General features: G+C 41.0%; 1 long non-coding RNA gene across 1 annotated transcript in view; it reads left to right on the top strand.

Annotated features, from left to right (window-relative positions):
• The first annotated feature begins 3,221 nt into the window (after window positions 1-3,221).
• LOC309876597 overlaps window positions 3,222-22,327 on the top strand; it is a 72,621-nt gene continuing 53,515 nt past the window's right edge. Inside the window, exons 1-4 of the long non-coding RNA XR_014317206.1 lie at window positions 3,222-4,617; window positions 5,845-5,931; window positions 16,214-16,295; window positions 18,765-19,045. This is a non-coding gene — a long non-coding RNA (uncharacterized lncRNA). The remainder of the gene's footprint in view (window positions 4,618-5,844; window positions 5,932-16,213; window positions 16,296-18,764; window positions 19,046-22,327) is intronic.

Genomic DNA, 22,327 nt, shown 5'->3' with positions numbered 1-22,327 from the left:
GAACAGTAAGTGATGCCTCACATTTCCTGTTGGAAAAGATTTCAAAAGCTCATAAAATGTCTCCAGCCCATACAATATATCACGTCATATTAATTTATAGTAGTCAATGAACAGTCGGAAATGGTGGAGGAGAGAGATGGAGAGCCTATAATATTCAGCTTTATTCAGAACTGTATATCAGAGTGCTTTTTTTTCTTTACACACAGATCAGCCACAGCATCTCTTCTTCCTTGCTTCAGAAAAAATAAAAAGAAAGGAAGTAAGAAAGAAAGAAGGAGAAAAGGAAAGAAAGAAAATCCACATATTTGTATTATTTTATGTTCTCCAAGTAGCAAGTTCCCTCTGCCAACTATCTGTGGGTGTGCAGCCCTTCCTCGGGAACATGCTGTATCTTCTGAGTTCCTGTATTTGCGATATCACAGAGCTTTTGCTCTGCAGAGCCATGAATGGGGCCATTATGAGGGACCGTTAGATGATTAAGATTCTGAGAGGGGTAGGCTGCTAAAAGCGTGTTTAGTGAGGAAATTACAAGGCCAATAAAATAAAATGTCTTTGCAAGTTCCGACTGTATTCTTTTTTTCTGTGGATCTAATTTTTCAAGGTCTGTCTGGATCACGTTGAGGTTTTCTTTCATGCATTTTTTTTTTTTTCTCTCCACAACAGGAGTTGAGTCTAGAGTCTAAGTCCAAGTTAATGAAGCTGCCTCAAAGTCAAGGAGGGAGAGAATAAACCACAGCTCTGAGGCACAGACCACTGGAGATTCCTCTTTCAAAACCTGCCTGTGCTGCTCACTGGAGTTATTCGATTTGGGAACAAGATAAGAATTCACAGCATCTGATTTGTAGAAATAACCCAGAGGAGGGAAGAACAGCCAGAAATACTAATTTCAGATATCATTTTCATCTGTCAGTTTCCTAATAGTCTTTCTGAGCACTAATAGCATTAACCAAATATAAGGCTCAGACTTAGGGGAGGTTGTGCACTGACTGACAAATGCATTTCCAAATAGCCCACAGTTCAGCAGTTCTTATTCTGTCAATACTCCATGACCAGGGAAGGTTTGGAGCATAATTCTCTCCCAGTTATTCATCTTCTCTCTTTCTCTTTTTTTTTTTTTTTTCCCCCCCCCGAGTAAGAAATACACCTGGCAATTCATTGCTGATTTCCCAGGAGTGTTATTCATGCCAGTTTATTTATGTATTTATTATTCAAGTGCAAACTTACAAAGTTCTTTGTGGTAATCTGCAAATCAAACTGATGAAGGCAGAAGGCTGGCCTTTAAAGCAAGTGCTATAGAGGCAAAGGTAGGCATTGTGGCTGCCATTGTGCTGTGGCGCGGGATTGTGAGGAGCAATTAGGGGGTTGGATCCAATGATCTTTCAAAGCCCCTTCCAACCCCTACAATTCTGTGATTCTGTGAATTCATCCTGCCTGAGACCCAGGCCCAGGCCCTGGCTAGAGTTGCTAGACACAGGTAGTCACCATGCTTAAATTAAGCAAGCTCTATGCTATAAGTGCTTAATTTTGGCAAAGCAACAACTTCTGCTGTTGACTGCATAGGTGTCATCTTCATTCTTGAGTGCTAGTAATGTATCGTTTGCAAGAAATGGGTATATATTTATGCCTAACTCCTTCACGCACTCAGAATTTGGGCTTCAGATTTACTAAAATTAAAGTCAAGGTGCAGTGTGCAAGGGCAGGGCCTTTGTGCCATTTTTCCATGGCATCCTTGCCCTGGGGTGATGGTGCAACCAGGAATTTTGGTGCAGCCCTTGATGGTGACCCCTTACAACTGAAGAGGACAACCCGAGGAAGGTTTGTGAGGTGGGTTTCTGTCCTGTGGGTAATGGTGTGTGGGGAGATGTCTGCTCCTCAGGCTGGACACATGAAGGATGTTGCCTCCAGTGACTGTATTCATGCTCTTTCTCCAAAATCACAAGATACTGCTCCACCTTCAAAGGTTTGGAGACACGTATCATCTGGTCCAGCTTAACTGCAACACAGTTACACGACATTTTGTTGGTAGGGCTGTCCAGCCTGCCTGTGGCTTTACAGCTAACTCTTCCACACACTCAAAATTTAAACTTCAAGTTTTGTGTGGATTAAAGTTATTTATTAGGGTGGTGTTTTCATAATTTTCTCATGAATTTGTTCTGCATGCCTTCACAAGGATTTAATTGCCTTCAATAGGCTATTAAGTACACCTGTATCCTAGCACGTTAGTATCATAATTTATTATGTTAAATTGTCAGAACTACAACTAGGAGAAATCTATACTAAGGTTGTTAAGAAAAGGGAAAATTCAGCTTGGAATGTGGTCAACTGCAAAATAAAAAGCATCTCTTATATAGCACTTGTTTCTAAGCTCCTTTCTTCCTATTCCTGACTTCTTTTCCACTATTTCTGATAATTTAGACACAATCTTGTTACACAGTCCTTTGTTACTGTGTGAAAAACCCACACAAATGAGGTTCATTGATTACACAGAGGAAGAAGTAAAAATCCCATCAAATGCTTAAAGAAAGTGAATCAAATGTATTGTCATTTTTCTTTATTGACTTAGTATTGTTCCCTTTCACAATGAAGGATAAAAATGTGAGTTTGAAATTGTTGTGTCCCTTTACATGGTATATTGGTTTTCATGGGGTAGGAATCTCAGGGGGAATATAGTGATTTATGCTGGCAGAAGTTCTAGTTGCTTATTTGAATGCCATTCTGTGATGGTACCTTAGTAGAGACATAATGTTTCTATGTTTTTCATGCAACTGTGTCTCATCTGCAAAGCTCAAATGTCATTGCCGCTTAGGGAAAGGTTACTGGTGAGAAATGTTTGAACTTTAAATGGATTCTTAATTTTGAATAGGATCCTTTTTATTTATTTATTTATATTTTATTTTGCATTGAGCAACAAGTTTAGATTCAAACACCTCTAAAACTTTAGAAGATTCAAATTTGTATCTAAACCAAAAGGTGTGACTCAAATCTATGTCTAATATAAGGATAATTCAGTGTGTAAAGAGTGCATGCACACACATATACATTTGTATCAACATATATGAGTGTATTTTTCTCACTTCAAGATCGTATTGAAAGTAGTGACTTATTCCACTTTCACCAGAATTTCATCAGAGTTGAGTACTTCTCATAAAAAAGGAATTCAAGGAAAGAAATTTAAAAATAATTTATTGAGTAGCTAAAGAAGTTACTGATGGAAAAAAATCAAAGTAATCAACTGTTTGTTTTTGGGAGGAAATTTCATTTACTAGAAGATTTTTAATTGTCCATTAGTCCCTTACCATTGTTCTGTATGGATTTCAGGACAAGATTTTGATTTGCAAATGGATGTAATAAAAAGGAGAACCCTTCTTATGTGGCTAATGCAATGTAAATCATTTAAATGTTGGAAGCGTGAAGCTGTGATTGGCAGGAAGAGGGGAAGTTGAGTGGGCTGTATGGTAAAGCAGGGAATCAAAATGTGGAAATGAAGTAGACATAGAAACATTCTGGTTCTTTTGGAGAAAATCACTGTCTGATTTTTGGTTTTGCAGAAACAAAGACTGGGTGGCCTGGATGCGTATCCTGTCTTACCAGCAAATCCAGTGTTCAAGATTGTTTGCATAACCAGTTCCAGCTTTGGCTCACTTCTGTTCTGAATAAGCACTTAAGCAGTTTGGGTATTTTTCAGTTCCCTGTGGGCTGGCAGAGGAATGATAAGCAACACAGAGAGAGGACTGAGCGACATGATCTGTTTAACTTCTGTTAGCCTATATGGATGCACCTCCCTAAATGTGGTAAAGTGAAGCCAGCTTCATTCCCATTGCTGACCAGTGTGCCAGGCAGAAAACCTTTGGAGTACTCCTTTCATGGGGAGAAAATGTTCAGTTCTTCAAGCACCCAACCCTTCTGCTGCCTTCCTTACCCTTCAAAATATCTGCAGAAGTTTTGAGTAGATTAGAAACAGATTAGAGCTGTCACCTGAAAACTGAGAGCACTCTGAACCTTGTGTGGGTTCCAGCTTGAGGGGGCCTGCAGCTGATACAGGAGGGACTGGGGTGACATCCAAGCATTTCAAACCTCCCCAGACCCTCTGCTATACTCTGCGAGTGGGTGCTAATGCTCTGCTGCACTGCAGACTCTCGCTACAGAAGTCCCCAAATGTATAGTTAGCAACCAAAATCACACCAGCTAGTGCATCTGACTTCCATCAGCAGGTTTATGGCCATGATTTATTTATTTTTCTTCCATCTGCATGTGATTTTAGAACATGACAGAAGCCTGAAATGGAGACAAACAACCTTCAGATTCATTTTCTCTCACACTCATGGACACATACAAGCTTATATAAAAAATAATTGACCACGGTGGAAAGGTACAGTGTTTATCCTTTTAAAAAGGCAGATATTTGGTTAATGCCAGCACTTCAGAGGCCCAGACAAGAGTGCATCCCCCTGATGAAAGCAGCCTCCAAGCACAAGGTACGAGACGGCTTCTGCCCCCAGGAATTTGCCGTCTCCACTCTTAACCTGCATGAAAGGAGTGTATTATGCCTGTAGAATGCACAGGGCTGACCAGGAAACTGAGAGTAGACCTGGGATCTCCATCCTGATACCCTGCATGGTGAGCTTCACTATGGTTGCTTATTTCCTTACTGCAGTAGCACATCAATTGGATACATGGGTAGGGATTAGGTCCCCACTGCACCTAATGCTTCCTGAGCACAGAGGAGGAAGCAAACCCAGCCATGAAAAGCTCAGCAGTTGCAGCTGCTTAATTGATGGGGTTATTTTAAATCCAGTCAGTTAAATTGCCACGGACACCCTTTATTACAGCCTAGACAATTTTATTTCAAGTTGGCTTTAATCAATTAGGAATTGATTTTAGCTAAGTCGGCATAAGAACATCTGATCTGGTTTAACAAAATTGGTTTTAGAGAATTGAAATGGGTGTAAATTCAGCATGGGCCTAAGAAAGATTTTCTCCCTTTGCCTGCTAATGATGAGGTAGAGAAGAACTCAGTAAAACAGCAAGCAAGGTGCAAGCATGGGGCTGGCTGACTGCCCTGCCAGGCTGCAGCTCCCCCAGCCACCAAGGCATGGTCTCCCTCCATGTGTTTTTAATGACCTTGTTTCCCACTGGGCCAGTGTTTTAAAGAGGTCTCCAAAGAAGGCTGAGCTGGTGGGAGGTGGAGGGAATCAGGAGCTCTGCTTTTTGGTGAGGTGCTATCATGTTAAAATAGGAATGCCCTGGGAACTGAGTGTTATTAATAAAGGGTTTTTAGATATCACCCATCTTTAATGCTATCTCACCTTCAGGGCTACTGAACATTTGCAAAGTTATGTTATTCTTTCATGTGTCTTTAATTCCAGCTTTTGATCTTTGTTCTTCTCAAAAAATTATTTTGATATTTTAGCCATACTGTAAAATTGGTACTATGTTAAAAACAGCAACAACAACAACAAAAAATCCTGTTATCTTCGATCTGCTGCTGTTGTTTTTATCATGATCATTATGAGGTCTCATGTGGGATCTCTTTGTCACAGAATGGTGAAATTTTCCATTTCTGTTCTCATAAATTGAAAGAACAAAGCTTCTGCAATCAAGGACCTGCTACTTCTGGTACTCTTGGAAGAAAAAAGCAGGATTTCTACCTAGGACTTGTTTACTTTGTGCCTGAGCTGTTCCCAAGCTTGATTTCTTCTGTAGGTACAAGTAGTGTTAATGAGGTGTTAATGTGTATGTAGGCGATGCAGTCATAGATTTGCCTTTGATCAGTCGGTGTTCTTTATTTCTCTCTCTCTCTCTTTTTTTTTTTTTTTAACCTCGAAAATCTGTTTGCACCATGAGAGCCTGTTGACTTAACAGAAATTTCTCCAGAAGCTGAAAGAAACTCTGAAAACAATGTGAAGTGAAACTCCCACCGACTGCAATGGGGTCAGTATTGTTCCTTTGATTACAATTGTTTGAAGAGCAAAAACATATTCCCAAGGGTTTGCCTACATGCAGTTTCTGTACTGCTTTAAATATAGGCTTGAAAATAGTATACTGAAAGCACTATGTAGACTATGTACAATGCAGTTGTATTATCACCAGGATGTTTATGCCAATGTAGCCTGTTTCCACAAATGTAGAGGAGCTCACAGTGCCTCCCTAGTTGTATCAGTACCATAATCTTGACTTTAAATTTGCACCCTTAAGGAGCTCACTTGGCAGAAAGACTGTGTGTTAGGCTTGGGTTTCTTGGCTCGTAATTATTAACACACGTGAAAAATGAAAACCAAGCTTTTAAAGTGAACAAGCTCCAGAAAGTAGAAAAACAATGTTTTCGTCTTGCTGATGTGAGCTTCCTTATCATGTTGCTTTTGTTATCACTTTTGCTTACTCTTGCTGACATAAAGCAGCATTGCCTCGTATTTATCAGAGTCACACAGAAATACAATCAGTGTCTATGTATGTGTGCGGGACGTTTATAAAGCAAAGCCACACAAAGGTGTTCTGTTTAATGCTTGTGTCTCATTCCCAGCACTCCCCAGGCATTTCTGTATGACCCTGATGCCTGGAACAATTTTGTTTTTGAGGGGATGATGGTGTGGGTTTCTCAGGGGATCCCATTTGCTATGGTTGTGCCTAAAAATCTACCAAGAAAAGGCTCCATCTTCCCAGGCTCTGTGCAAGCAAACAAACCAGCAGACAGGTCCTGCCTTCAGCACTGCAGCCCTTGTGTTGTGCCTGGCCATGCACAGCAGTGGGCAGATGTCAAGCACACAGCTGAAGACAGCAGTGAGGTAGCAGCAACCAGCGTGACAGTGCTGAGGCTTGAGGAGGGCTGGATGTGGGAGGCTTCCTGAGGAGAAGCAAAGCTGAAGTGGAAAAGGAGGGAAAAAGAAGTGAGAAACAGGAGCAGGGGAAGACGAAAACTCAGCAAAAAGCAGTGCAGGAGCCTGAAGGATGGAGCCCACCAGCACAACTTGACAACTCAGTTAAAACTTGAAAGAAGCTCCAGAAACAGCTCCTGGTGCTGGTGGTTCTGTAGCTTTCCCTCCAGCATGGGGTCTTGTTCTTGTTGCAGTCTTCCCCCCAAAGGCAATATGACAGGAAAAAGAATAAGGGTTGAATCACAGAGAAGGGATTTTAATTAGCCAAATTAGGATCCTGTTCCAAATTGTACTTTAGATAATGCCTGTCTCACTGTCTTATAACTAAAGAAATTAACCTTACCAGACTTAGGTCAACCTTTGGAAGTACCCTCCGCATCCTCCTCTTCCCTCTCCACTCCTGGGGTGAATTAGGAGAGAGGAAGAAGAGGTGTCTCGCTGAGTAAGGTTATGCCCAAGGGTTGCAGAGGTGGAGAACAGCTGGGAAACTGGGCCCCAGTCTGCAGTGTCAACAGGTTTCTGCCTTGTCTGCATCTGATGACTTGAGGTTTTTTTTTCTTATTATTTATTATTTTTTATTTGGAAATATATGCAAACTCCTAAAGATGGAAAGGGAGATTTTAAAGGTACTAGCAAAGAAGAAGCATAGTGAGCTGCACAACTCTATGTATAATGCTTGTTTATGAGCATTATAAATTAGAGCACTGTCTGGGTTTGTTAACTAAGCTTAAGTGATCCTGTCATGGCAGGGCTGGGCACCTCACAAGGTAAGACTGACAGTCCTGAAAGCATTTGTTTTTTGCAGTGAGTAGCTCCAGTAACAGCTGCTGTATGTTTCCTCATCTTCCATTTCCTCCTCTCCCGCCCCAGGCTTATCTTGTTTGTTGTTCTAGTTTAGGCTTGATGTGCTTTCCCATTTCTTCTACTTTCTTTTAGTATGTTTTGACTTTTTTTTTTTTTTTTTTTAACTCCCACTTCCCCTTTCCCCTCCCCATATTGAAGTTGCTGCTGACAAGAGGTGCCAGCCTATTTAACAGCTGCCTGGAGATGAGCACTTGGAGGATACAGACAGCAGGTGCAGCATGGGTGGCAGTGTCGGATGCCAGCCGAGACACTGTTGGTGCATGGAGTACCTCCTCTCCTCAGCCTCCGTGTTCATTTGCCCCCTTGGCTGGGCTATCAAGAGCATGTCACGGATGATGCTTATTTTTGGAGTGGGGACCAAATGCTTCGGAGCTGAACATATTCCATATGTTTTCACACCTGAAAGCTTTTCAAGGAGAGATCTGAGATGTTTCCTTTTATGCGCATACATTGAACTTTCTTTGCTTGGCTTTAGATTTTTTTAACACATATGCTGATTGCTTCCAGTGCGTGCTTATAGAAACTGGAGACATTTGCATTCATAGTATAGGAGATGATGGGGACTTGACAGATACTTGATTTGAGTTGGCTTGTTATTTCTAGATCTGGCTTATTGCAGCCACAGTGCCTACTGCTGTATCTCTATTGATTGAAGACAGACATCCTGAGGGATAACTTTGTCTTCCCTTTCATTTAAAAAGGGGAAAAAAAAGCTTGTCTCCAGCTCTGCTACTTGTGAAGACAGAAACAAATATGTAATGCAAACTGTTTGGTAAGATTGAAGGAGTTTCACTGAGTTCTAAAAAGTGGTCATTTGTTCAGCCTGTCTTCTCTGCCCTTCTCTGAGGTGTCCTTGCCACCCACAGCCCTAGTGTCCAGAGGTGTGCTGGGAAGGCTGTGGAAAAACAAGTGCTTGGCACTGCTTAGGTTAAACTAGTGAGGAAGGGTTGAAGAGAAACTGAAGGATAACTGATCCAAATTCAAAGCTTTGCCAGTTCCAAAGCAAAAAGGCACCCGACCTTCCCCTTATTTGTGTCCAACCGGGCAAACTCTGATTCCTGGGTTCAATACCTTTGGGAGAGTTTCCTTGGACCATAGCCCAAATGGCAGGTTTATGTTTGCATCTCTAGAGCTCCAGCATCCTGAAAGTTTCTCTGCTATTTCTTACATTGTTCCTAGCAGAGAAAAGCCCTGATTGTGTCTAATTGTCCAAGTAGAGGATGGAGAAAGGATGAACATGGGTATCTGTTGGCACCGAAGAACTTGCCTTTGTCACTACAGGAACCGAAGCAAAGACTCAGTTCCCATCCTTCGGCATTGACTCTCTTGACTGAAGCACTGGGACTGCTCTGGCTTCCCTGCTCTGGCACTTCTGGGTTTGACTGCCCTGAAAATGACCATGGCTTGTACAGGTAAAAATGGGCAAAACTAAAACTCTCTAGAGTGGGTAACAGCGGCAGTGCAAGGCTTCCAACAGGACATGTGGCACAGGCTAGTAGCCCAGGAATTTACCTCCAGCCTCTCTGTTTCACCTTGCCTGAGCCTCTGTGGGATTTCTGCTAGCAATACCCTTGTATCCTCACTTAAAGAAAGCATGGCTGAATTCTCAAAGTCATAGAGGATTCCTACAAATGCATGCCTTTCCTTCCTGGGATGTGAAGAAACTCTTTATATTTTGTACCTCATATCTGCTGCTCGTAGAAGTAAAAACGAGGCTAGGAGAAATGGCAAACATCACGCTTCAAGCCTGAAAAATCTGTGGTTGCCAAGGTACAAATCTCTTTGAAGTAACGTGCTTACTATGTTTCATTTAGCGAATTGATCTGGTGGCTTACATTCCTATGAAGCCACTGCCTCGCTTGCTCCTAGTTCCTGTCCCTCCCTCCCAGCCCCCAGAATATGGACCTGTCTAAGCAAGCTATGCCCTATGCTGGAAGGAGACCTCTGCTCATTCCTGCAAAATGAGGAAAAATAAAAATCCTTTCTGAGCAGCAGCAAAAGAGCAATGTTGCTGCCTGGAATTGCGTCAGTAGCTCTGTGCTTATTAGGCCCTGTAACTGTTACCGCAGAGAAACAACTCACTGAGCCTGTTCAAAAGCCTACGGATTCTTTCTTGCATTAAGTTAATTAGTGAGAACTGAAAAAATCAGCAAATGTGTGAAAGAAAAGGATTAGGTATCTCATATCTTAGTAGCTCAGTGGAATTGCAAGGAAAAGGGATCCTACTCATCACTGATAAGAAATAAGTATTTTATTCTGCCTTTGTTTTTTAGCAAAATTCATCACGACTTTTCCTTGTTCGCAGACACAGAATATTTGGTTGCTGAGGCAGATTCGATAACAACTAAACCAGAGAAACTTGTGTCACCAGGTATTGCGTGGACACCATCTCATCTGAACCATTTGGGTGTACTTCTGGCTGAGAAGCACCATCCTCTAATTCCCTCCTGCACTTATTCCACTGTGAGAATATAGGGAGGAGAAAACCCACAAATGAACACACTCACTCCTCCCCAGCACTTAGCAGCACCAGGACAACAAGACAAACAGATGGAAGCCAATGCATCATCCACATGAAATCCCACCCTTTGTGAAAACATGCCAGCTGAAGAAGAGACAGGGTTCTTATTGGTGTTCTTTGCTGTGGATGACAAATGTGACTTTTCTTGGCTTAAAGTTAACTAGTGAATGCTTTGCTTTTTTTCCCCCACTTTGGGTGTGTGTTATCTTGGCCAGGTGATCTCTGAAATCTGGGATGTGAAAAATTGAGACTTTCCAGGGAAAGCTCCAAATGGTGTAAACTTGCTTCCTGTTGTGTCCTATGGGCAGGGTTGAATTTTGACCAGGAAGACTAGGAGTTCCTTACCAGCCTCTTGACTTGTATTTTACATGGACCAAATGCATTTCCATCCAGAGCTGCAGTGGCAGATTTTCCTCGCCTTGCTGATAGATTTCATGTTGTGATGCACAAAACTTGCTTTTGATGGGTATTGGGATCCCTCTCCCCTACGAGCATTTCAGTTGTGACATTTGGAAGTATTACTTGGGAAGTCTCTCACCATCTGGGCCTCCAGCAGGCTCAGCACCTGCACAACTGGCGTCCCCTGGCCTCTCCCAGCAGTGAGCCATTGCTCCCCTGCAGCTGTCCCCTCCAGGTTCTCTACCTCAGCCTGTCAGCAGCTTCTCTGACAGCAGCCAGGTTAGTGGATCCTGGCCAGTCCTTTTTCCAAACCTACAAATGTGATGGCAGCTTTCTCTACTTGCAGTTAATGCTTGGTTTCCATCCCTTGCTATGAAGTGAGGAACGCTCCTGCAGCGTTTGCGGAGGCATAGATTTACCTGTACATCTCACCAGCCTGCTTATTGGTAACAAATCATCGCTTCTCATCTGCAAAACTCACAAGCCAAGAATTTCTCCAGCCTGAGCTTTGAGGGGACTGCTTATAGCTGCTTCCTTCCATTCTCAGCCACAGTGCAGGCTCACTGGGCCCATGCCAAAGGCTTTTACCCTCAGCTTCAGTATCTGCTCTGCTGTGCTCTGTATCTCCATCAGCAGTAAGCAGCCTGTTGAACCTCTTCCTCTGCTTCATCCTCTGTGGGGTCAGGAGCAAGTGATAAGGAGGAGGCCATCCTGCCAGGTCCATTCCCAGACAGCTCTGAAAGCGAGAGGCTGATCTCTCCACACAGCTGATGATGAGTCTGGATCTATCCCCCAACCTACATCTACACACACAGGCTGGTGCCAGCCTCAGCAGCCTGCTAGGACTTTAACGTGTTGTGGTAGCTCCCTCTCTCATTAAGCTCTGAAGGGCTTGTTATCTACCCCTTAACAAAGCTGGGGATCATTTGGCAGCTTTTGCTTCCTGGGCTCCTGAGATCTGGTAACAAGGGCCCAAGCAGAAAGAGCCAAAAGACTATAAAGCTTTATGCAAACACATGTATATGTCTATATATACACATGTATGTACAAAGCTTTAAATATATATGTGTATAGCTACTGAAGAAATCTTTGAATATATCACTCAGAAACCATCCAGATTTTAATACCACAGTAGAAAGCTGGATCAGCTCTACTGAAGCTAATGGAACAATGAATCAGATTAACGTCCCAATTTAATCAAGTTAAGAAGGATGGTTATATAAAGTCCAGTGTTTCAAAGTGTGCAATGTTTCTTTAAGTCTGTGAAACATTGCTGTTTAAAAATGTGATGCATAAAAATGTGATTTCTTTTCTAGCTGGTAAGAACCACTACTAGAGAGTTTAGTAACATGAATGGTATTTTTGGAAATAACTTTATATTTTAACTAAAGTAATATGTTGCTAGAAGACAGAGAATATGGAATGAATATTGGATTTCTCTCTCCAAGTTTTATGGTGAAGTATCATATGCTGAAAGGGTGGACAAACTATGGGAGTTCTAAATACCGCTAGCGATTCCATCTAGCTAGTCAGTTTATGTAAAATCATTGACCTTGATCTGAGGATAGACCTCTTTAACACAATCAATACAGGTGCAATCAGATAAGAACATTCTACTGTTTTATTAAAGTGCATCTAATTCAAAACTCAATAACTCTCACAAATCCTTAATCAGAGAAGACATCCTGGGAGGTATTTAGGTGAGTGATCTTATAACTCTTGCTCTCTCCTTGTTAGGATGGCATTTTACAAATAGACATGTCTGTTTCCTCTTTACCCTCTCTGCCATAATTCTTTCAGTGTACAGTTGTGTTGATTATCATGCATTTATCAAGTCTTTTCCCCCCTTCATTTATTTAGAGAGGTTGAGTCAAGTGACTGCTTCAGCTTACCTCTTCCCCCAGCATCACTGTGCACCAGCATATAAATGCAAATGTGGCTCCCTTACTGGCACACTGAGCCCTGTGTTCCAGTCTGTGGCTTAGATGTGTTACCCTATAGGAGGTGCAGTGTTAATGCGTGCTGTCTAACTCGGGGTGGCCTGGGATAATGAAAGAAAGCAGTCCATGTGCAGCATTATGTGATATCCTAAGTAGAATGAAAGCCAAGGGCAATGACTGAATTATTAGAAATGATTTTAAATCAAAATGATACATACTGAATAAGACAAAATAAGCACATGGTAGAGAGCTCCAAGAGCACTGCTTACCATGAGGTAATTATTATTCTTTCCAGGTGATCCTCAGCATGTTTCTTGATAATGCAAAATAAATTGTAATTTGGAGCAGTTGAGCTGAAGGCTTTTTTTTATTTTTATTTTATTTTATTTTTTATTTTTAAATGTTCACATACAGCAGACTGAGGGCATTAGGTTTTTAATGTAATTGAAATAGCTGTACACACTTAGCTAGACCCCTGGCTCCTATCATTACACAAAACAGCATTTAGCCAGTCTATGAAATAAAATTGAGAAAAAAAATAAAATATGCTTTTAACTATATACAGCACAGAGAGGCTTAAGTGGCTGCAGGACTGCATGAGTCTCCTTTACACATCTCTGGTTGCAAGAGAGGAGGTCTGAATACTGGCTCTTCATGAGTCTTTGACTTGTGATTCTGCTACTTTTACTACTATACGAAGTGGGTCTACCCACTAGATGCAGGAATATCTCTGTCCACTAGTAGGAACAGGACAGTGTCCTTTCTGTGAAGGGCAGTGAACTCTAATTGGCTAAAGCAGTCTCATGTCTCAGTTCTGTACATCCTGAGATCCATCCAGGACACTGCTCTGGGAGCTGCTTTCCTTGGCACATAAGACTTTTTATGGTGAGCCCAAACCTTTAGCTGACCCAAGACCAGTTTGTTTGGAAAGACTGTCCACACATGTTACACACAAGTCTAGATTGTATTCATCTAGACTCTAAAGTGTCTGATACAGTTTCAGAAAAAAAAAAACCTCCTTAGGTCAGAGCCTTAAAAACCTGTGTGCAGGAATGTGAGGTGAATCGGAGGAGAAGTGTCTATGGTATGCTGAAATGAAGGGATAAATGTGTAGCCAAGACATCTGAAAAAAATCACTGCCTCTTAGACTGTGAAAGCTGTAGTTAAGCAACTTTTGGGAATGGGTTCATTTTCAACAGCTAAGACAAGAAGATTTAAGCCAAAAAAAAAAAAAACCAAACCAAAAAAAAACAAATAATAAACTGGATGCAATTTTGTTATTTAACTATAAGAACAAGTAGCCAACCACTATGCAAAATATGCAGAAAGACAGTGGCTTTGTCAGCCAGATCAGGCCTGGGGAGATCACTCTAAAGGAGAAATTAATGTGATGCTTTCATCAAGCAGGGACTATTGACCCCAACAGAAGTGTTACTGCTTGAAAGGTGGTGACCTGAGCTAGATAGTTGTGGTGTGCTGTTTGAGGTTTCCTAGAGAGGAGCTGAATAAGGAGGGTGGCCTGGGCCAGCTGCTTCTGTTGTAAGGAGAGAGGTTGAAGGTGAGAAATGGGGAAGGACAGCGACCCAGGGAGCCTTTCTGAAGCAAGTTTGGTGCTGCTGCTGCAGTGGCTGAAGGAAGCAGAAGAAAAATGTTGATTCTTCTTGCCCAGCCAACGCAATAGTCATTGTCATCGCACGTATTCTGTCCTTCCTTTCTATTTGAACCAACACCATGAATTTTCAGGGCTCTGGTGAAGGCAAAGCAGGACTGTTTCTGGCCACCTGCTAATCTAGACAACTGCTTGCTTGGCTTGTGCTTGTCCATAGCCTCCACATCCAGGAGCATGCTTGCTGCATGCTGTGAGGATGATGCAGTCATGCCAGGTACTCTCCAGTTAGCATGGTGCTGTTGTCTTAGCTTGCATCCTGAGGTCAGTGAAGTGTTAGCACCGTGTTGTGCAAGACCTAGTCACTCCATCAATAGCACCATATTCTCCCCTAGGCCAAGCTGATTTATCGGATTTTATATGATAGCTTGAATTAAAGGTGTGATGAAAGTGGGTGATATTTTTGGTTGTTGTTGTTTTGGTTTGGTTTTGTTGTTTGGTTTTGAAATTACTCAACAGAGTTAATTAAACTCAAATATCTCTTTAAAACACAATTTCAAAATAAGATGTGCTTGATAGTAGAATAGCCAAATGTAAATCCATGCTAAGTACCTTGGCCTTTGTAACAAAAGACTTTGCTGATTCAAGTCATTACTTAAAAGCAAGGACCTTCACTGCTTCTGCAACACTGCAGTCTTCCAATAGCTACTATACCTGGCCTTATTGCTCTTCTTCCACAAGGCAAAAATAATACCCTCTTTTTATTTTGCAATCAGAAGAGATATCCTATCATCCTATCAAGGTGTTCTTGTATGTTGCTGCTTTAATAAATTCATCCCCTGTCATTAGTGGAACAAAAATAAAATTAAAAATAATTTCTGCAGACTTCTGTGGTGCTGGGTTTGCAGTTCGAAAGCAGCCTCTTTTGTGGGGAGGGTGAGAAGTTGGTTTGTGGACATACACAACTCTTTAGATGAAGAGGTAAAAGAGAAAATACTGTTTACTAATGCTAATGGGAGAAAGAACAGTGAGCAAGAGAGAGAAAAGCATTCCAGATGCTGCATTATGTCCACAATGATATGTAACACTTCCATATTAATCTAATAAAGCCATGGTCTGTGAGTAAGTTTTGTGCTTTTGCCAGACGGGTTTGGCTCGGAAGGATTCCCACACCCGGTGGAAAATAAGGATACAAGAGATCTAATTAAAAATGAGAGCTTGAGATGCACAACAAGACTTTAAACTCTTCTTGTATTTAATGGAATTTGCTGTGGTGCTAAAATAGTATTCCCCCCTGTCATTCTGACATGAAAAACATTAGTGAATATTTGATTTTACTGTGGAACAAATTATGGTAATAATGAGTCTTTGATAGGAAAAAAAAAAAAAAAGTGTTCAAACTGGTACAGTCTCATTTAAAATGTGCATGTTAAAAATAGAGCAGATACACAAAATGTTGTCTGCTGCTTCATCAACAGACTGTTATTTTATGAGATGCATGCCCTTTCAATGTAGTGCTTGACACTTAACATTTGCCTGTCTCAACCCCACTCTTACTGCGAACTCCATTCTTCTCTATATAATTTGGGCATTGGTAATGTATGAACAGTCAGGTTTCAGCTCCTACTCAGCAATTCAAAACTTCAAGGTCAGATATCAGTGGGCAGAAAATCCTCCCTATATTTGCAACTGATTCTCAGAATTAGACTTTATGGTATGAGCGAATGACCACATCCAGGGAAATAATATGTATACCCAGGCAACTGTTATTGCTGGATTTGTTGAACATATTTATTTTAATTTGTACTAATTCTCATGATGGTGGTTGAACAACAGGCAAGAAAGCAAGGAAGAGACTTTAGAGACTTTGCATAGAAGGATTTTTTTATTTTTTTTATTTTTTTAATATAATGCAGTTAGCAATACACCCATTGCTAAAGTGGGTGATGTTACCATAAGTACTATAAAAATACAGATGCCTCCTGATATCTTTTTGTTTTTAATGTTGCAGCAATTTTAGAAATGTTGATGAAGAAACAGTTTCACCTTCTATCTGAGGATGAAGAGTCACAAACTCCCCAAATTCAGTTCTGGTAAGGAAAGCCTCCATGACCTTCAACAAATCCTTCAACTTCAACTTTCATTTATTCCTTGGTAAAATGAAAATAACACTGGGCTTGCAAGACTTATTAATGGGGAAGTTTCAATGAAGATAGGAGGCCCTGTGAACCACACTGAGATCAACAGAAAGACTGCCAGAGACCGCAGTCTCTCCACGCTTCATGGGAAGAAGCTAGAGGAGGAATGTGCCAGGCTAATGTCTCAACTGTATGTGTTGTTCCTGTCTTGGCACTCTATTTTCAGCAGATATCGCCCACTTTTCAGACTTCCCTGTCCCTTTTGTGTGTTTATAAATGGGACTTGAGAGAGGTGTGTGTGACATGGGGGTGAGCTACTTTTTGCTCTCATAAACTCCTCTTCATCATAATTCCCACTGTGTTGGCCTTTGTCAGAGGACACCTTCAGAAAACTCCATGGTGAACTTGGCTCAGCCTTTACAAATGTCAGCACAGAAAATACCACTATGTGTCTTTTGCTGGTTATGAATGAAGATTCCCTGAAGGTCATAGCTCAAAAACAAGGAATAGCTGGGTATTTCATCAGCAGGAGAGAATGATTTTGTTTTTTCTGTCTTTAAAAATTGAAAGAGTGTGTGTGTGTGTTCTGTAGCTTGGGTCACATTATGTTAAACAGAAATGTAGATATTACAGCAGGGTTACAGTTCTGCTGAAAATATTTGTAAGGTGAGTTTTACTCTAATTTTTGAGCTCGTGATTGCTCTCAATATCAGTGAGTTAATGACAAATGAATGTGAATGATGAATGTCAAATGAAAGATCTTTTCATTATATCTGGATTGGCTTAGTTTTATAAAAGCATCTTAAAAAAATAAAAATCTAACAGGGTATAAGCATGCATTTCTTTTCTGAGGATGCATCATATAAGCCCTTTGCACTCTATTGACTGATTAAATGAAAAAGGGCTGGGCCAGAGAAGATCTGAAATGGATTTCTGTCACTGAGCAAGCCTATTAAAATCACTCTATTTCATACAGCCAGCAGCATGATGTTTAAAGTGAATTTTGTTGGTAGTGTGGGTCACAGTGGGGCAGGCTTGCCAGCTTACGCAGCACACAAATACAGGCTAAGGAAAACAATAAATGTGAACTGTCAGGAGATCTTATGAAGAATTTGCACAAGATCTCCCTCTTATATAGGACAGAGAAAGGAAATACCTCACAATCAAAGGTTCCGCTATCTTCATGGTTAGCTGCTGTCCCAGCCAAAAATGTAGGACACATTTAATATGATCTTGCAGTATAATGTAATCAGACTGTCTGAGGGATATCTTATGCTACTCTGATAGTCAACAATCAAGTGTGGTCAAGGACAGTCAAATTGTTTTATTGCACATAACTTGGCAAAGGCTAAGGAAAAACGTGTATGAATTTAATGGCTCAAAGCTTTTATTACTTACCCAATAGGTGATTTTTAAAATGTACTTCCTTGCCTTCATGTCAAATGCAAAGTGAAATGGATGGCTTTAAAAATCATTAGTTGGAGAGAGAGGGAGAAAGAAGAGCATTCCTCTGATGTCAGCCTGCAAATTGCTCTAAAGAAGAACTGAAGGCCAACAGAGAAAGTCCTAGAAGCCTCAGGAGAGCTGTAAAGAGTGACACTACAGGACACACATCAATCCACGTCCAATAGCCCTGAGATAAAGGACTGGCCTATGGAAATGTTAGTAACCACACAACTAGAGAACAGACTTTTGCCTGTAAGACTGCAAGCTCTTTAACGGGGCATCGAGAAAAATCTTGCTTAGACAACCATGTTGTAGAGGTACTCTAGATCTTCTGCCTGTCTCTAATCTCCCATAATGGAGAGAATTCTACAGAAACAACTCAGGAAACAAAGGATTTTGCACAATTCATCCATAAGAATGAGAACACACATTTTATTTAGAGGAGATATAACACTTTTGGGGAAATGCACTCCCATTCTATGGAATGGAAGTAGTTTTCCAAAATCATCAAAGGTTTGTTAAAAAGGGTGTAACAATCAAGCCAGAATTAATTTTTGTCTTAATTACAAAGCCCAGGATACAACGCTAATAAAGTCAAACTTTAACAACTGATTTAATCTTTATTACAATTCTGCTAGTGTAATAAAAATAGGAATAATGTTGAAATTAAAATTTAGAAATAATTATTTATTGACCACTGTTCTGCACCTCTGAAGCAGTCACAAATATTCCACGTTACGTATGTCACATAGTCATGCTGGGAGTGGCCTGAAAATTCTTTTGACTATCCACTGGAACATCTACAGGTTTATTTTGTTCATTTGAGATGTTAATAAATGTGAATGGCAAGAGTACAGCCACACAGAATGATTTAAATGGGAGGCCATAACTGGTATGATACAATTCATGCATTAGTGCCACACAGTCTCTTGTCAACTGTGGGCAACTAAAACTTGACTTTAATTTCTATTTCAAAAGGTCACAGAGCTGGTGCTCAGCCTAAGAGAAGAGTTGCCATTGACTCAATGTGAGTTGAAAAGACGGAACTTCATCAGCTGGAACTACATCAGTGGAAACAACCTTGCTTTTCCAAAGGTGGTCTGATGTTTAAACACAAACTCCAATCCACTGCATCTTGCAAAACTTCACAAGGTCGTGCTGAGGAGCAGAAATGTGCACAGATGCATAAGATTGACGGAAGTGAGGCGACCTGTGATTTGTCCTGGAGGTATACTGAGAAAAGACAGGAACACTGAAGAGTGAGTTGTACTCTAATGATTTATTATTTTTTTATTATTATTTTTTTGCTGGATTGTCTGTGAATTTTTTCTCTAGCTTGACATCTTTCATATGGTTCTCATAAATTTACACCATACAGTTAAAGTTCTTTATGGAGTTAAAATTTAAGGCAAGATAGAAATATTTTAAAATGCTTTATAACGACACATTAGAACCATAGCAAATCCCTTGATAGCCTAAATGGACAGAAACATTCTAGAGTACAAATGAGTTAGAGATTAATTCATAGTAGCTTGTAAAGGCTTGGGGAATTCTTTATGTTAGAAATGGCATTACAGCAGGAACAATCTCTTGGACGAGAGAAACATTCTCTCTTCACTTCTTGTCATTCCCCGGAATGAGCGTTTATGGGTGGAAATCTGCCTTGATTCACTGTCCACCCTGTTTCAGCCTTTTTATTGTCAAAGAGGTTGGAGAAGGTGAAGGATATCCCTCTGTCTACCACAAGCCTTGGAGAACATATCATAAAAAAAAAAAAAAAAAAAAAAAAAAAAGCCTCTTCAGCTATGAAAAGTGAACAATATATCCCATTATAATTAGAGCTAGGAAAGCATGCTATATGTGCTATACTTGAAATCAGGAAGCAGATTTACTGCTTCTGTAGAAAGAACACAACTTATACTTGAGCAAATCCATGCTCAAGTAACCAAAAAAGAGCTTCTATAAGGTGTTGTTGTCAGAGAATCTTTAATTCTCCTTCCATCACCAGTGATTTGTAAAAGAGCAGCAGAAAGACAGCAGTTTCAGTGAACATGCAGATGCCTCCTCTTCCTACAAGTAATCAGTGAAGGCTGGAAGTGGTATTTCCCCAGGGGAATCATCACTTTTTTTTTTTTTTTTTTTTTTTTTTCGACTGTAGAACTCTATGAAATAGCCCTTACCTTTTGCAGTATTTCCTTGGGTTGAGAGGCTCCAGGTTGAGAAAGTCCTTGTTCTTTGCATGCTTGACACATTGGGATTGTTTCACTTTTGTGGTGGGTTTGTCTCAGCAAACAGCTGAACTCAGCTGCTCATTCACAAGCCCTCCTCAGCAGTGCAGGTGAGCTAATAGGATAGCAAAGCTCATAGGTTGAGATAAAGACAAGGAGATTGCTTACAAGTTACTGTTGCAAGTGAAACAGATTTGACTTGGGAAAAAATAATTTATTGCCAATAGATTCTGGTAGTGAAACACAAAGATAATTATAACATCTTTCCTCCACTTCTGCCAGGCCCAGCTTCACTCCTTCACTCCAGAATGTTCCACTAACCCTACTCTGAGTGGCATGGGGGTTGGGGGGAGCAGCTACAGTCAGAGAATAGAAATTTAGATTTTTTTCTCTCCTGGTCTGTTCCTCTTGTACTTTTCCCTTGCTCCAATGTGGGCTCTTCTCACGTGCTCCAGTTTTTTCAGGAACATCTGTTCCATCATGGAGCACCACCTCCTCCTCTGACCTTGGCATTCCTTACACCATTTCTCACTCTTTTTTATTCCCTCCTCCTCATCTTTCTCTGGTGTTTTTACTATTTCTTAGATGCGTTTTCACAGACATGCCACCAGCACTGATGGTGGGCTCAGCTGTGTTCTCTAGCAGGTCCACTGGAGATGGCTGTGTCCAGCATGGGGCAGCACCTGGTCCCTTTTCACAGAAGCCACCCCAGCAACACTCCCCACTGTCAAAACCTTGCCATGTATGCCCAACACAGCTTTTCTAACAATAAAGTGAGGCAAATATTTGACGGTGTGGTTTGACCTGCAAGCTTTGGAAAAACAGGTATTTTGGCTCACTGCACAGAGATTGCAAGGATTCTTTATGATAAATTGGAAAACCTTTTGGACCTCTTAACTAAGTCCATTTAATTTATATTCCTGTTCAGTTCAAAGCACTCACCCATTCATGCAGCTTGCACCCCAGATCCAACCATGGTATATGAGAGCTTTTGTTTGTTCTAGAGCCCTGGGGACTGCGGCAGAGGGCACATAGCTGGGCTTTTTGGCAGTCCTATCCAAAAGCACTCCCTAATTTTCTTCCTGAAAGAAATACAGAGCTTTTTTCTTGAAAACAGTGTTGCACAAGCACCCTTGGGTGATCATTATAGCTTCCGGATGAATATCCCATTCTGAGCATTAATGACCCAACCAGACGGTGCTGGTCCCCTTGAATCAGTGGGAGAACAACCAGCAGGCAGCTGGTGAAAGAGCTGCTGGGAGGTGAGCATAGGAGCTCCTGCCTCAGCATTTTCTTTGTGAAGATTAAAGGTGCAAGTGTGTCAATCATCAGTGTGAAAAGGCTGTCAGAGTTCAGTATTTTTAGCTCTTTAGCAGATTATCTCTTTTATTTTTAGAGGTAACAATAGTTCCTGGGTTAAGAGGGAGACAAAAGCCTCATTAGTTTTGGAATTTCAAATGAACTCAGTAAGGCACTGAGGAGATTTTTTTCCATAGGAACCTGCAAAGTTGCTTAAAGGATGCTGTGAAAAACCAGGGAAAGCCTCCTGCTTAAGGGTCTCTATGCTAATGATATACAAATATAAGCTGCCTCAGCTGGCCGTGAAGCAGCCTGGGAGCGTGCTCTTCCCCAGCCGGTGCAGCAGCAGCCCCTCTCTGTAGAGGGTGGAGGTGGTTTCTAAAACCACAGTGTTTCAGAGATGGAGGATTAGAAAAGTCAAGTAGTCCTGCTGAATCCCATGCTTATGAAGAAGTTGAATTCAAGGGCTATGACTGCAAGGCCTTATGCTGTCTGGACAGACTGCCCCTCACTAAAAGCTCATGTAGCTTAGAGAACTGAAATGGTGTTGCAGGACCTCTGCTTCTTGTGGCCTGCAGGACTATTCCTGCAGGCAACAGCAGTTTTACATGTCCCACTCACAAAACAAAAAATGCAAATATATTTGTAGTTTGGTCAAAATCAAAGCTAAATGTAAAAGTGTATGAACTTTTTGTTGTCATTTTCTTCCTTTTTCCCCAGTCAAGGCCTTGCTAAAGTGATGTCAACTCCTAGTTCTCCAGCACTCCTTCAGCTCTATTTTTCCTGGTTTTGTCTGTTAGATGTTTTTGTTTGTTTGTTTCTTTCTTTCTTTCTTTTTTTTCCTCCAGGATATGATAAACTGATACACTTTTTAGCAGACAGTCTATATCAGGAGACTGTGTCTTGACCGTGACTGTGTTTTGCAACTGGGAGTCACTTTTTCTTTGAAGTGAAAGCTTTTGTGTTGAAGCTCTCTATACTTACAATGAAGCTCATTATAGCTGTTTAATACTC

The sequence above is a fragment of the Aythya marila genome (assembly GCF_965140915.1).
Source record: "Aythya marila genome assembly, chromosome: 3".
In the NCBI taxonomy this organism is placed as follows: domain Eukaryota; kingdom Metazoa; phylum Chordata; class Aves; order Anseriformes; family Anatidae; genus Aythya; species Aythya marila.
The sequence above is the reverse complement of the archived record's forward strand: the minus strand, read 5'-3'. Positions and strand labels throughout refer to the sequence as shown.